Source organism: Orcinus orca, chromosome 10 (genome assembly GCF_937001465.1).
Source record: "Orcinus orca chromosome 10, mOrcOrc1.1, whole genome shotgun sequence".
NCBI lineage: Eukaryota > Metazoa > Chordata > Mammalia > Artiodactyla > Delphinidae > Orcinus > Orcinus orca.
In genome coordinates this window covers 31517058-31529400 of record NC_064568.1, presented here as the reverse complement: position 1 = coordinate 31529400, position 12343 = coordinate 31517058, and the positions used below count along the sequence as shown (strand labels likewise).

Below are 12343 nucleotides of genomic sequence, written 5' to 3'. Positions count from 1 at the left end.
CTAGTCGGCTATGATCAAACTGGTTTAAGAAACAGTTCACAAATTTAACAATGAAACACAGGAGAAGCTGGGAGAATTGAGGAGGATTTACATTTGGCAAAAAAAGTTTTGACTCAAAGTTATCTCTAAAAATTGGTGAAATTTTGAGTTATCAAGAATAATTTGAGACTTCCTTGGTAGCGCAGTGCTTAGGACTCTGCGCTCCCAATGCAGGGGGCCCAGGTTCGATCCCTAGTCAGGGAACTAGATCCCACAGGCATGCTGCAACTAAGAGTTTGCATGCCACAACTAGGGAGTCCGTGAGCCGCAACTAAGGAGCCTGCGTGCCTCAACTAGGAAGCCCATGTGCCGCAACTAGGGAGCCGGTGAGCCACAACTAAGGAGCCCTCGAGCTGCAACTAAAGGAGCCTGCCTGCCACAAGTAAGGAACCCATGTGCCGCAACTTAGACCCAGTGCAACCAAATAAATAAATAAATAAATATTTTTTTAAAAAGAATAATTTGCTAATTGAATTGCTAATAACTCAAAGTTTTTTGAGTCTTTTCTTTGGAAGCCTAAAATCTAAAGAGAACTTGATCTATAAGCTTGTAGCTACTTCAAGAAATAATAATTTTCAATTGATTACAAGAAGTAATACAAATTACTAACTACTTATTAAAAGAAAAATGAAAAGGAAAAAATGATCATCTGCAATTTAAGAAACCTCAAAGGCCATCTTCCCACCATAAAGCCTATCCTATTTTCCTCCAATCCCTTTAAATAGTCATAGCACTTCCCTAGATAGGTCAATTTAGTGCCTGCAGTGACCCAGCCACCTTCTGAGGGAAATTCCTGCCCCACAGCCCCACGAAGGAAGCAAGACTAGGCCAGCACAGCTCCTGTCAGAACAAGCACTAGTAAACACCAGACCCAAGGGCACCCACTCTACAGGCCAATCAACCAAGTGCCCAGATGGGGCTGGGTATGAAAATTCTGCCCAAGAGAATACCAGTGCTCAAGTGGGCCAGTACAGATTCTCTCGGGAATGTGAAGAAGAGATGGGATTCGGAGCAGCAGGTTAGCTAGTGGCTGGTAACCAAAAAGAGAGGAAACAACACAAAGTGTAGCGGAACTGCATTAATACTAGGTTGCTCTTCCAGTTCTGGAAGAATCCATGCGTTCTTCTATTCCCCAGAGTTGCCCAGGTGCCTGAAAATCTTACATTTCCAGAAATAACATACAGTAATAGCACATTATAAACTGTATTAAGGTGGTTTCACATATTTATTTCATTTATTTAGTTCTCACAATAATAGACAAGGCTAGTAATGGTATCCCCACTTTACATATAAGAAAACTAAGGTAAGAAAAAAGATGGGGAGAATTCACATTACTGACCATCTTCTAGAGTTTTTAATTTTCACAACTCTGTCAATACTTCACATCTTTACAGAAGAGGGGACAAGTTCACAGTAGTTAAATAACTCGCCCAAAATTTAGCACCTAGTAAGTGCCACAACCAGGACTTGAACTTAGGTCTGCCTGATTCCAAAGTACACAAGCCACCATTCCTCACTCCACCCATAGTAGCAATCATTAACTCACAATCACAGCCCTCTTCCTCCCCTAGCCAGGATGTGGCATATAATCCTTCTCAATTCAGGAGTATGAGGAGGGTCTACAGAGCTGGTATTGTTACATGAGAACCACCCAGCATTCCTGGAATAGAAAATGACACCAAAGCCAATATTCGCTCTACTTTGCTTTGTATCCCATGTTCTCACCGACCTGACTTAACCTCTGTCTCCACAATTCATGAAGGCAAGAACCTGGTCTGTTTTGTTCAACAGTCTATCTTCACACCTAGAACAGTTTCTGGTGCATAGTAGACACTAAAAAAATATTTCTTCCATCAGTGGATATACTCTCAGATTAGCTCTGTTAAACAACTCAGTATTTAGTAATATGTAATTCTTCTTTAAGTGTACGTAGATCTTCCTTGCTTCACCTTGAGACCATTTTACTTTGTTAACTTTAAAGGAGAAATGGCAAAGATGCTGCGTGCCGCAACTAAGACCTAGCACAGCCAAGTAAATAAATAAATATTTAATAAATAAATAAAAATAAAGGAGAAATGGCAAACTTATAACCTATTTGGCCATATTCATGAAAATCTCTTTACATCTAAGTTAACCTGGAGTTTGCTGGTCTAAAACATATTGAGAAGTTTAGTGGCCTGTAACAGCTTAATCTTAGACTCTAAATTCACTTTTATGTGAATGCCCTTCAAATTTTTATTTCCTCAAATTAAAATACCAACTCAAAAGCAAATATACAAAATTCCATTTTTTATTACATAAAGATATCAACCATGGTTCATCTGGACATTGGTTTCCTAAGGTTTAAAATATTAGCAAGACAGTATAGAAGAAAAATGTTGGTATGTTTTACCCATATATATGAGTACCTTAAATATATATATATAACGTGTGTGTATATATATGTGTGTATATGCATGTATTTAAGGGGCTTATATATGCTCTATATATTTAAGTAAGTTAAAAGGATATAAAAACTACAGAACCTATCAAATCTGTCTTTCAGGGAATTCCCTGGTGGCCCAGTGGTTTGGACTCCACACTTCCAATGCAGGGGGCCCGGGTTCGATCCCTGGACAGGGAACTAGGATCCCACAGCCGCACAGCGCAGCCCAAAAAAAAACCCACAAAAAAACAGTCTGCCTTTTAAAAACTCTGACTGTGGGACTTCCCTAGTGGCACAAGAATCCACTTGCCAATGCAGGGGACACAGGTTCAATCCCTGATCCGGGAAGACTCCACATGCCACGGAGCAACAAAGCCCATGCACCACAACTACTGATTCTCCGCTCTAGAGCCCGTGAGCCACAAGTACTGAGTCCACGCGCCACAACTACTGAAGCCCATGAGCTCTAGGGCCCACACGCCTCAACTACTAAGCCCACGAGCTGCAACTACTGAAGCCACACGCCTAGAGCCCGTGCTCTGCAACAAGAGAAGCCACCGCAATGAGAAGCCCACACACCACAACGAAGAGTAGCCCCTGCTCACCACAACTAGAGAAAAGCCCGTGCGCAGCAATGAAGACCCAACGCAGCCAAAAATAAAATTTAAATAAAAAAAAAAGTAAAGTAAAAACTCTGATTGTACTAGACTGTCAAATAGTATCTAGAATTTCATTTTAATGTACTCTGTTAGAACTACTCAGTGTTTTATTTTGGAACAAATATGACATTCAAAAAGAAATAATGCATATTTATATGCTACAGCTACTGAAATGGCCACACTGTACCTAAGATCAGAAAAATCAGAAAAATTCAGGGACTTCCCTGATGGTCCAGTGGTTAAGACTCCACGCTTCCACTGCAGGGGCACAGGCTCGATCCCTGGTTAGGGAACTAAGATCCTGATTGCTGCACAGGCAAAAGAAAAAAATAAACAAGTGAAAATAGATTTTTAAAAAAGAAAAAAGAAAAATTCATACTTAACTTTAAAAACATCAACTCCCTATTTAAAAAACAAAAGAAAGAAAAGTAACCACTACCAAGTATCTAGAACTGCACAAATTGCCACAGTTACTAGAATTATTACCTGTGTACATACTTTATGTTGTTAAAAAAAAGAAGTTTAAATATAAGTTTGGGCAATCACTGTTAGTTTAGTTTTAGTCAGTTAGCTCCTGATAGCTATATGGGAAATAATCAACTGTGGGTTAGCTCCAGTACCTGGAGATGCCTCTCACTTGAAGCTTCCTCTCTCCATAGCTCAAGTAAAGGCATCTCTATTCCCCCAATCACTGGCATTCTGGGTGGCATTAAAGGGGGACAGAGAGCATCAACTAATGTCACTCTGGTTTTGTTACCTATGTTAAGATCTCCCATGTTACAGCAAATAAGGGAGAGGTGGCCAGGTAATAACCGAAGAGAAAAGTGAGTTTTATTTGATATAATTATTAAGGCTTAAAAATGATGACATATTTCACATCATGTTACAATAGAAAAAATGTGTCTCAGAAAAATATTAATATATATACTGGAAAAGAGTATTACAAAATGTTTTAAATGGGTCTATTCAAAGGTACATCTCTCTGCATACATCTACATCTCTCTAGCATTCCCAACTCAGTATGAAAATAATCATGGTCCCAGGAGGAGGAAAATTAGAAATACCAGCTAACTTACTGCCAGTATCATTTGGACATGGGAAAAATTCATGCCTGCCATGCACCCAAGTTGTGTGTGAATGGGTGTCTACCTGATGCCATGTGACTGGGTATCTGTCTCTACTGCATGACCCTGCCTGGTGTCCCAGGCCTGACAGAGACTACATTTCCCAAGAAACCTTGCCTTGATCTCCTACAGAAACATTAACTTACAAACAAACATCATCATAACCTTGGGGACTTCCCTGTTGGTGCGGTGGTTAAGAATCTGCCTGCCAATGCAGGGGACGTGGGTTCAAGCCCTGGTCAAGGAAGATCCGACATGCTGCAGAGCAACTAATCCCGTGAGCCACAACTACTGGGCCTGCGTGCCACAACTACTGAAGCCCACGCACTTGGGGAGCCCGTGCTCCGCAGCAAGAGAAGCCACCGCAATGAGAAGCCCGCGCAACGAAGAGTAGCCCCTGCTCACTGCAACTAGAGAAAGCCTGCACACAGCAACGAAGACCCAATGCAGCCAAAAATAAATAAATATTTAAAAATAAAAATAATAAAATAATAAAAATGAAACTGAAATACTGTATTAAAAAAAAGAATTCCAACTAATAAATGCAGAAGGAATAAGGAAAATAGCAAATCACTATGAGAACACCAGAGTAATAATAGTTACTACAGGAAAGATCCACTTTTGGATGCTGAAATTAGCAAGCAAATTTGAGAAACAAGATACTGCACAGTCTCAAAGTATCTCCCACAAAATAAATATTTACTAATTATGAAGAGAAAAACAGTAAATTCACAGTGGATAAATCTGACAGACATCATTTTAACCAAGTGATCAAGGTTAAAATCACCAATAATAAGACATTTTAACACCATGTACTCTTTGATATGATGCACCAAGAAGGGCACATCACATCTGGGGGTATTCTTCCCAATAATGTATAACCCCAGACTAATCATAGGAACACACCAGAAAAACCCAAATTGAGAGACATACTACAAAATATCTGACCAATATTCTTCCAAAGTGTCAAAGTCATGAAATATAAGAAAAGACTGAGGAACTTCCACAGATTGGAGAGGGAGTTATGACACCTGTATGCAATGCAGGAACCTGGATTGGATCCTGAAAAAAAAGGACATTAATAGAAAAACTAGTGAAATTGAATAAACTCTGTTGCTCAGTACACAGTATCATGCCAATGTTATATTCTTAGATTTGATAATTGTACTATGTTTATATAAAATGTTAACATTAAAGGAAGCTGAATGAATTACTTTCATAACTCTAAAATTATCTCAAAATAAGGTTGTTAAAAAAGTAACACCTCTACTTCACATCATATTCAAAAAGTAACCCAAAGTGGATCAAAGACCTAAGTGTAAAAGCTAAAACTACAAAACTCTTAGAAGAAAATATAGGAATAAATCTTTATGACCCTGGATTAGACAATGGTTTCTAAGCTATGATACCAAAAACACAAGCAACCATAAATAAATTGGACTTCATCAAAATTTAAAGCTTTTGCACTTCTAAGAACACTACCAAGAAAGTGAAGACGAACTGCAGAATGGGAGAAAGTATCTGCAAATCATATATCTGATAAGGGTCTAGAGTACAGGATCTATAAAGAACTCTTATAATTCAACAATAAAAAGTCAAATAATCCAATGTTTAAATGGGCAAAGGATCTGATTTGAAATTTCTCCAAAAAAGATATACAAGAGGTCAATAAGCACATGAAAAGACGCTCAATGTCATTAGTTATTAGGGAAAAACAAATAAAATTACAGTAAGATACCACCTCATACCTCTAGGATGGCTGTAATCAAAAGGACAAAGTGGTAGCAAGGATATGGAGAAATTAGGAGCCTCATACATTACTGATGAAAATGTGAAAATGAAGTCACATTGGAAAAACATTTAGTAGCTTCTCATAAAATTAAACATGGAGGACTTCCCTGGTGGCAAAGTGGTTAAGAATCCACCTGCCAATGCAGGGGACATGGGTTCAATCCCTGGTCCAGGAAGGTCCCACATACTACGGAACAACTAAGCCCGTGTGCCACAACTACTGACCCTGCTTTCTAGAGCCCATGCACCACAACTACTGAGCCCCCATGCTGCAACTACAGAAGCCTGCGAGCCTAGAGCCCGTGCTCCACAATAAGAGAAGCCACCGCAATAAGAAGCCCACGCACCGCAACGAAGAGTATCCCCGGCTCGCCGCAACTAGAGAAAGCCCGTGCACAGCAACAACGACCCAAAGCAGCCAAAAAAATTAAACATGGAGTTACCATATGACCCAGCAATTTCACTCCTAGGTATACATCCAAGAGAAGTGAAAAGCATACATCCACACAAAAACCTGTACACGAACGTTCATAACAGCATTATTCATCATAGCCAAAAAGTGGAAACAATCCAAATTTCCATCAAATGATGAATGGATAAACAAAATGTGATGTATCTGGACTTCCCTGGTGGCGCAGTGGTTAAGAATACACCTGCTAAAGTAGGGGACACGGGTTCGAACCCTGGTCTGGGAAGATCCCACATGCTGCGGAGCAACTAAACCCGTGCACCACAACTACTGAGCCCACGTGCCGCAACTACTGAAGCCCACCCGCCTAGAGCCTGTGCTCCACAAGAGAAGCCACCGCAATGAGAAGCCCGCGCACCGCAACAAAGAGTAGCCCCCACTCACCGCAACTAGAGAAAGCCCGCGCAAAGCAACAAAGACCCAACACAGCCAAAAATAAATAAATAAATAAATGAACTTATAAAAAAAAGTGATGTATCCATATAATGATATAAAACTCAACCATATAAAGGAATGAAGTACCAATACATACTACAACATGGATGAATCTTGAAAACATACTAAGTGAAAGAAGCCAGACACAAAAGGCCACATGTTGTATGATTCCATTCATATGAAATATACAGAAAAGGAGAATCCATAGAGACAAAGTAGATAAGTGGTTGCCAGGAGCTGGAGGGGAAAGGAGAATGGGTCATGACTGAAAGAGAATGTAAGGGAAATTTGGGGGCAGTAATAATATTGCTTCTTGATCTCTAGGGTCGTGACATGGTATACTCACTTTTTGAAAATTCACCAAAATACAGATTTAGGATTTGTACACTTTTCTACATGTGTGTTACACTTCAATGAGAATGTTACTTACTTTAAAAAGTGGAAAAAATGGCCTGAAATCACAGTATCCTCAAGTCTAAGATTCCCACTTTCTCAAGATTGAAGTTAAATTACTCTACTAGAAAACTTGATCAGTTTGAAAATGGAATGGACGGTAAAGCATTTCTCAAAAAAAAGTAAAGTTTAGGTACAGTTTTCCATGTTTCACATCATTCATCACAGTAAGTACAAAAACATAAAGTACTTGTGAAAGAACTAACTAGACAGGAGAACGTCCCAGATTATCTCCAGATTATATAATTTCATAACTGAATCAGAGATTAGTAATGTCCCAGATTATCTCCAGATTATATAATTTCATAACTGAGTCAGAGATTAGTAACACCAATTAGATTGTAGAATCTGGGAGCCTAAGAAGCTCAAGAGGTCACTAAGGTTTTAAACCTCAAATCATAGAACTACATCAAGCTACCACGAAGTGCTACTATTTCACAAGGAAATTTAAAGGCCATTATTAGTACCCTGCAAATCCTATCCTATCATTCACTGTTGAATGGTCTACCTTCCATGCTAGACTGCAAACTCAATGAGGAAGGGATAATCAAGGCTTTATCTCCAGAACATACCATTGTCTGGATATGGTAGTTGTCCAGTAAATATCTGAATAGATGGCTCAATGAGACAGTATAGCAGCATGCAATTATACACACCCATTTCAATTAAAACAGTGAACATGCTGAGGATCAAATACTGAGGCTATGGGTCACCCAGAAGAGAGGAAGAAACACGAAAACCTTTCACACAACTGCCTTTATCCTTCTCAGAAAAATAAACAGAAACTTTGCTAAGATAAAGAAAACTGTGCTGACTACTCCAGGTTCCACCCTGTTGGGGGTTAAGGGGGAATAAATAGGCATTGGCTCAACAAAAAACAGAAGTGGGAAAAAAAGGGGAGTCAATTCTGCTACCTGCTCTTTTAAAAACGGCATAAGTTTGCCTTCACCCCAAAGCAGGAATTTATCTTCAATTTGTTAGAAAAAAAGTAGGGGGGGATCAGTAATGAAATGATTATAAATTGTCCTGCTTTTTATAGATAATTTAACTGGCCTGAAATTCTTTTCACCAAAGAGGTGAAATACAAACTATGTACATATACATATATGTATGTACACATATATGTACATACAAATAGGCTATGTCATAGATTATCAGCAAAGTGAAACCTAATAAACTTGATTCCCAGAAGGTGCTTTAAGTACTTGTGACTGACACAAGTTTAGCTTGGATGATTCACATCCAAAGCTGTGTGTTTTTATAAATAAATTTAAGGCAAAATAATAGGAGTGAGGGAATAGCCAAGATAGGCCCACACTGATTATTGAATGTGCAAGGACACTAATTATAAAAAAGGGGCTAGGGACTTCCCTGGTGACGCAGTGGTTAAGAATCCACCTGTCGGGCTTCCCTGGTGGCGCAGTGGTTGAGAGTCCGCCTGCCGATGCAGGGGACACGGGTTCGTGCCCCGGTCCGGGAAGATACCACATGCCGCGGAGCGGCTGGACCCGAGCCATGGTCGCTGAGCCTGCGTGTCCGGAGCCTGTGCTCCGCAACAGGATAGGCCACAATAGTAAGAGGCCCACGTACAGCAAAAAAAAAAAAAAAAGAATCCACCTGTCAATTCAGGGGACACGGGTTCGATCCCTGGTCCAGTAAGCTTTCACATGCCACGGAGCAATTAAGCCTGTGCGCCACAACTACTGAGCCTGTGCTCTAGAGCCCACGTGCCACAACTACTGAGCCCGCGTGTCACAACTACTGAAGCCCGAACTCCTAGAGCCAGTGCTCCGCAACAAGAGAAGCCACTGCAATGAGAAGCCCGCGCACCGCAACAAAGAGTAGCCCCCGCTCGCCGCAACTAGAGAAATCCCGCCTGCAGCAACGAAGACCCAATGCAGCCAAAAATAAAAAAATAAAACAAAATTTTTAAAATATTTTTAAAAAGGGTAGCTAACATATTGGGTATGCATTAAATGAGAGAAATTAATTTTTACATGCTTTATCTCACTTAGTACCTCCAACAACGCTCAGGATATTATTTTGCCATTTTATAATTGAGGAAAATGAGACACAGAGAACTGAAGAAACTGGTCAAAACTCGGACAATTAGCATATGTTCAACACCCCAAAGCTTGTACTCTTTTCACTAGATTGATATTCTGTCCAAAAAGTTGATAGGTCATAGCCTTCAACAGGGGGAAAGCCAACAATGATTTCTCGATTCTTATAAAATTGGGGTGGGGGCTGGAGAGGTTCAAGAGGTAATCTCAAATTACAGATGTGTCACCTCCCATGATGTTCTGTGAGTTCCGTAAATTCACATGATTTAAAGGCCCTCAAAAAATGAAGACCATCTCTAAGGAAGTGTGTACAGGTGGCAAACAACTCTTCCCACTATGAAGAAAAAAAGAAACTACTAAATATCCAAATTAGGGAAAATGGTTAAATAAATTATGGTCCATAAAAAAATATTTATGAGGACTCTTTAACGATATGGCAAATTGTGAGAATGCTTATCAGTAATGGCAGACTCTTATAGCAGACCTATTTGGGGGACTGCTGCCCAGACCATGCTTTCAAGTGTCCCCTCCTTTTGCAGGGGTGAGCCTAAGTGGCCACTACAGTTACTGAAACACTGTCTCCTTACCGCAACTGACTGAACAAAAGGGAGCACGTGACCCATGCTGAACCAATCAGATACTCTAGTATTCGAATTAAGCTTCTGCCTGGTTCCAGAATACAAAAGTAGAAGTTTGGCTAATATCAGTACCGTGGAAACCCAAAGTCAAGTGAAATGGGGGAGCAGATATTCAGACCCTTGCAGAGGAAATCAGCCTCAGCACAGAGAAAAGAACAGACATGCAAAGAGAAGCAAAGACAAAAGACCACACAGCTCCACAGAGACAAAGGCAAAAGCCTGGGGCTTTCCAAATCCCATGAGGTTCAACCCTGCTTCCTGCAACTGGTTCCAAAAGATTCCTTACAATCAATTTCTCTTCACTTAAATTTATTTGAGAGGATTTCTGTTCTTAACAATCAAACTAATCCTTGACAGATACAAAATTATATAAAGAAAAAAAGCATTAACAAAAATGCCAAGTATTAATCTCTTAATATAATTATGAGTGATGTTTTCTAGTGTTTATAATTCCCTTTCTTGCCAAGTTTTCAACAATGAACATATTATTACTCAATGAGGAAAAAAAAAAAACTGGAATGAGGCAATTCTGGATTCAGATAATTAATTAAGGCTTTATTATAAAATCAGGTAATTTCACAAAGCTGGAAGTGACAAAGAGTATATAAAATTCAGAGGATTTCAAACCTTGTTCCAGAGGACCCTTAGTGTCACTGTGGTGATGCCAGAGCCATCTCAGGGGAAAAGAAAGAAGCTGAGCACACCTCCTGTAGTCAACACCTTTTGCAGTCTCTTCCCAGCTCAAAAGACCCCCTTTACTGTCCTCTTCTTCTAGGACAGGGTTCCCAACAGACATTTTATGCAACACAGACCACTCCTCCAACCACTCAGGTCTTCAGCTGATTATAGCAGAGTGAGAAACTGCTCCAAACAAGGCCTGAGTACCTTCCTTCGGTGTCTGGAATGAGAATGACATTCACTCTCTTCGTTGAAGTGGCCGAAAAGGGCAACTTCGCCATAAAGATCACAGCAGCAGAGAAGTTAGTTTAAAGGAGAGCATGAAGCATGAACAAAATCCATAAAACAAGAGCATAAACAAGAGACTTCCCTGGTTCTGGGCTCTAGCCATTTTCTGGAAGTCCTTCTAGGTTTGTACCTTGGACATCTTGAAACACCTCTGTGGCCTTACAGCAAATGTGCCTTTTCTCCTTCAGCTATAGCTTAGTTTCTGTCGTCCACAACCAAATACATACACACAGGCCCCATTTCAACCAGATTAGCCACTGAGGTACATCTGATTTTCATCTACCCAGAAAAAAAGTTCCCCTACTTTAAAAAGAATACTAATTCGGGCTTTCCTGGTGGCACAGTGGTTGAGAGTCTGCCTGCCAATGCAGGGGGCACGGGTTTGTGCCCCAGTCCGGGAAGATCCCATATGCTGCGGAGCGGCTGGGCCCGTGAGCCATGGCCACTGAGTTTGCGCGTCCAGAGCCTGTGCTCCGCAACGTGAGAGGTCACAGCAGTGAGAGGCCACAGCAGTGAGAGGCCCGCGTACCGGAAAAGAAAAAAAAAGAATACTGATTCTAGTACTTCAACTTCATTTTTCTAGTGAGAAAACTAAGGTCCGAAGGCCTCATCTTCACAAAGCAAAAGTTAGGGGTTCTCTTCATTGAAAATGAAAAAGAGAATTTCAGTGCTTCCCAAATACAGACTTACCTAGGTCTTACTGAGTCCAAGGCACTGTTCAAATGCTTCATCAACATTAACTTACCTAACCCTCACAACAGTGCCATGATACAGGCACTGTTATCCTGTCACAGAGGAGTGTGAGGCTCAGATGAGCTAAGTAACGTACCCCAAGTCACACAGATTCAAGCCTAGGCAGTCTAGCTCTAGGGTCTGAGTTCTTGGTCAATATTCTACATTATCTCTTTAGTAGGGATTTAAGCTTAAATAAGTGGCATTGTTTATGCATTTAAAATTTGCAACTGGTACTTTCTATCATAGCAGAACTGACTTCTTAAGTCTCTCGCGAGCCTAAGACTAAATGACTGCATTTCTGATAACACAACTGAGTTGGAGGATATACTGTCCAAACTTAGTTTTTAACCTATTTAATTAACTTCCCTTCTGAATCCCTATGGTTGTGCATTATAGGAAGTAGGGTGGGGCTATTACGTCATTTCTCCAAAACAATTCTATACTTACCTTCTTGCCCCATTACAGCCACCCCTCCTGTCCATTTTTGGCCTGGATATGGCCATATTACAAAAGTGAAATATATTTTCAACTATTTTGTTATATTAA

At 40.3% G+C, this 12343-nt stretch overlaps 1 protein-coding gene across 4 annotated transcripts in view; it reads right to left on the bottom strand.

Annotated features, from left to right (window-relative positions):
* Window positions 1-12343, bottom strand: part of DENND6A (DENN domain containing 6A) — a 51426-nt gene that overhangs the window by 37020 nt on the left and 2063 nt on the right. The gene's annotated exons all lie outside the window — the stretch shown is intronic.